Consider the following 4,083-nt stretch of genomic DNA (forward strand, 5'->3'; position numbering starts at 1 on the left):
CACACACACACACACACACACACACACACACACACACACACACACACACACACACACACGCACACGCACACGCACACACACGCACACAAAATAAAAAAAGAAGACCAATATAACATAACCAAATCACACAAAAAGCCATTTGCAAAAATTAACAACCCTCAGAAAAAGAAACAGCAACTGAGTTGGAATTGGGTGAATATTTTATACTCCCCATTTCCTAGTGAACTAAGAAATAGGGTTACTAATTTAAATAATTGCACATTAATTATTAAAAGATGGTCATGACAATGAAGGTGAGTAAAAGAGTAATGCAAATGAAAATTGCATTACTTTCTGACGACCCGTCATAATTTTGACCATTCATCTCTGAGGTTAATCATAATAAACCTTCAGCTGAGTTTGGTAAAGGGCCAAAACAACAGCGGCAGTAGCAGTATCTGACCGATTAATATAACTATGCATGTATCATATTTGATTTTAGAGTTTTCTGCTGTTCTATTACTTCAGTGTTCATGCCATAGAAACAATGAGTTAGTGAGTGGAGGTGGGGTATCTCTGATATTTGTTAGTGCAAAACTGCAAGTAATGGAACAGTAGTCAACTCTAACAATAAAAAGAAATTTAATATACAACATAGATTATTCTTACTACTTTTGAACCACTATTTGAAAACAAAATACCTATATGTACTCATGCAAGTGTGCTCCTTTTAAAGTAACTTTACTCATGATAAAAAAAAAAAAAAGCTGCCAAGTTATATGGTGTACAAATTATCCTGTAACAATGTGCAACAAAAAGTGCTTAAGTAAGATGATGTAACCATGTGTGATAAGTGCATAGTAAATACTTAAAAGGTATAGTGAGTAGCACTACTTGAGAGACAGAATTTATAACACAAAATGTTGCAAGTGATCAAAGTTTGTGCAACGAATTCTGTGTAAGAATATACCTTTAGTTTTACTCATAAAATAATTTCTGAGTTATAACCTCCACAGAAAGAGTGTGAGTGTATGAGTGTGTTTGCGTGTACCACTATGCAACTGTTTGACCTTCCTGAAACAATAGCCAAATTTGCTTTGATTCATATCTGACCATTTTAACAAAAGGCACACACACATTGGTATAGTAAGCTTATATTGTATATAAGTTTACAATAGCAATGTGTCTTTCCTTTGATAAAATGGTCAGGTGTGATTTCAAGCAGATTTGGTGGCTGTTTCAAGAATAAAAGACAGATGGCCACAGCTGGAAAACTACTGATCATAGGACTGTTTGATGACACTGACAGAAAGTTTTAACTGTAACAAGAGCAGTGAAAATCATTTAATGGCCTTCAATCCATAATTGCTCATGCTATTAGCTACTCTAGTGCATGTTGCACAACTGAAGTGCAGTAAATATGTTAATCCTAGTTTAACAAGGGACTCAATATATCATTCATAATTAGTTTATTGACCTGTACAGAAATGAAAGGCAAAGTCTCAATATGATTTGAACTTAGAATGTCATTACACAAAACTTAAATGCTGTTAGACATTGATCTCCATGCACAAACAATTTTATCACTCCCACATCCCACTTTCTTTTGTTATCTAGTTGTATAACAATTCTGGCTCTACTCATCAATTCAATCATCTTTAAAGAATTATTGTAAATATTACAACTGTCAAATTTATTATCACCGGCTGCACATAGAATTATACTTCTATATTTCATCCCAGCTACATAAATTATGATATGCAGCCACATCTTTGATAATATAGCTGCCTTACCCCAGTTGACGAAATATCACTTAGAAGACTGTACACCTATTCTTTCTTCCCATCATTGTAGCTGATAAACTTTTCTACTTGGTTTCACGTATGTAATACGTCAAGTTATCTATGTAACACTTTACAACCCTATCTCTCAGATCCAAGTTCAAATGTTATTATCAGCAGGTATATTCTCAACACAAGTATATACTGTAAAATATTGAGAACATCAGTATATTACTGGAATATTTTATATATATTATGAACCTTTATGTACACACGTACACATGAAAACAATACAAGCAACTAGAAGTGTTTTACTTCTTTTTGTTTTAATCTAAACATGATACCTTGAATTATAAGAGAAAAAGGTAGAGGAAGAGCAAATAATAATTTCCTAAAGGGGCATGAAATCTCAGAAATAATAGATTAAGTTGATGCCTTCCCAAGGACATAAAATTTTAAACTGAAACAGTCCCAACAGAGCCCTTAAAACATGTTACAAAGTGTTCCCCACCACCACTGAAATCATTTCATAAGATTAGAGAAATCTTTTATTTCCAACTACTTCCATTCCATCAAATACCAATTACTGAATATTATATGAACTTTAAAAAAATTTAAAGATAACAGTAGTAAATTATACAAATATAGACACAGCAATTGATAGAAGCCTAACAAAATATACCATTACATAACAAAAAAAATACACCAAATACATGTCTTCCATCTGCCAAATAAATGTGAAAAAAAGCATTGAAGCCTCTATTTACATTCATACACAGAACTGTGTTAGAATGACAAAGCAAAAGTAGTAAACAGCTTTAAAATGCAGTAAAAAAGGCAATAAACAAAAGGCAGAAAAAGAAAAAAAAAACAGATTTTCAATGGTGTGTATTATTAGATATTTTATCACTAGTTTGAACACACAGGTTGTCAATTTTATACGTACTGATTCTTTTAGCAAGCAAATTATTTATTGAGTAGATTAATTAAAAGCAAGAAAATTTAGACTAATAAAGAGCCTCAGGTAAAGGCTTGATCAAATTGCAACTCTTGAATACTTGATACACATTAACTGTTGTATTTAAAATATTTCAACTGATGGTAAAATAAACAGCACATATATATGTAAAAAGTTCAGTTCATAGCCATGCCATCTTAAATGAAAATGGTATCTGAAACTATATGTTTAGCCCACCAACGAAACATATAGGCATTAGCAATGCACAAGAGTACATATGCAAACAAACATTTAGTTAGTTTGTTTGTTTTTAAAAGTGTCGAATGTGTATTGTATCATACAGATAAGAAAGCAATATTCCAAACACAGTATAGCTATGAAAACAGCAGAAAGATTGGGTATTATTACCTTTATAAGACGGAAACAAGTTATCAACAGACAGCCACGGAACAGTCCCATGGCTGTCTGTTGACAACTTTTCTCTGTCTTATAAGGGTGTTAACACCTAATCTTTCTGCTGTTTTCACAGATATACTGCATTTGAAATATTGCTTTCTTATCTGTTATAATACAATACTGAGTGTTATTTGAATTTTTTTTTTTAAACTGTGTATAGGTTTACTCAACACTACTAGCTCTAGTAGGATTTGAACTCATGAATTTTTCAAAGCGGTGAAAGACAAATTGTCAAACCTTACAAAGATATGAAATCAAAATAGTAACATGTTCAACTGTTATAAACTTTTTATTCTAATTGAGTTCCAATGCACGAAACTCATTACCTTAAGTATGAAGACAACTGGGTCAGCTCTAGTATGCTGCTGACATTTCTTAACACTGAAGAATTTGGAAAACAACATTAGTCCCAGAAAGATATGCAACTCAGTGCATAGAGAACAAAAAAGAAATGAAAGACTATAAAGGTACTTTACAATTTCTGTCAAATCACTACCCTTCCGTCATGCTAATGATAAGTACATCGTTATACATAGAAAATATAACCTAGATTTGTTGGAAGAGATAACACAGAGAATGATTTATGTTCAAACTTTTCTCAACATCATTACATTAGTGATACAAGATGATAGTTATAATACTAAAGAGGATTTTTAACACTGACAAAAGGCTACAAATTCACAGAAGTGATTCCATAGACAGCTCCATGGACACCTTGTGTAATAGTGGGACTTTACCAACCCCAGAGGGATGAAAAACAAAGTCAACCTCCATCAGAACAGGGAAACTAATGAAACACTGAAGCATTATTCAGGTATTCCTGTTTCTGTCAATCTATTACCTACTTAGTAATTACAGAAAATTGAAAAATCAAAGCCATTTCGTTTCCTTTTTTTTTTTTTTTTTTTT

The 4,083-nt window shown here is 32.2% G+C and overlaps 1 protein-coding gene across 1 annotated transcript in view; it reads right to left on the bottom strand.

Annotated features, from left to right (window-relative positions):
• LOC106883134 (ral GTPase-activating protein subunit alpha-1) overlaps window positions 1–4,083 on the bottom strand; it is a 294,566-nt gene that overhangs the window by 196,656 nt on the left and 93,827 nt on the right. The window lies entirely within an intron of this gene.

The sequence above is a fragment of the Octopus bimaculoides genome, chromosome 11 (genome assembly GCF_001194135.2).
Source record: "Octopus bimaculoides isolate UCB-OBI-ISO-001 chromosome 11, ASM119413v2, whole genome shotgun sequence".
In the NCBI taxonomy this organism is placed as follows: Eukaryota; Metazoa; Mollusca; class Cephalopoda; order Octopoda; family Octopodidae; genus Octopus; species Octopus bimaculoides.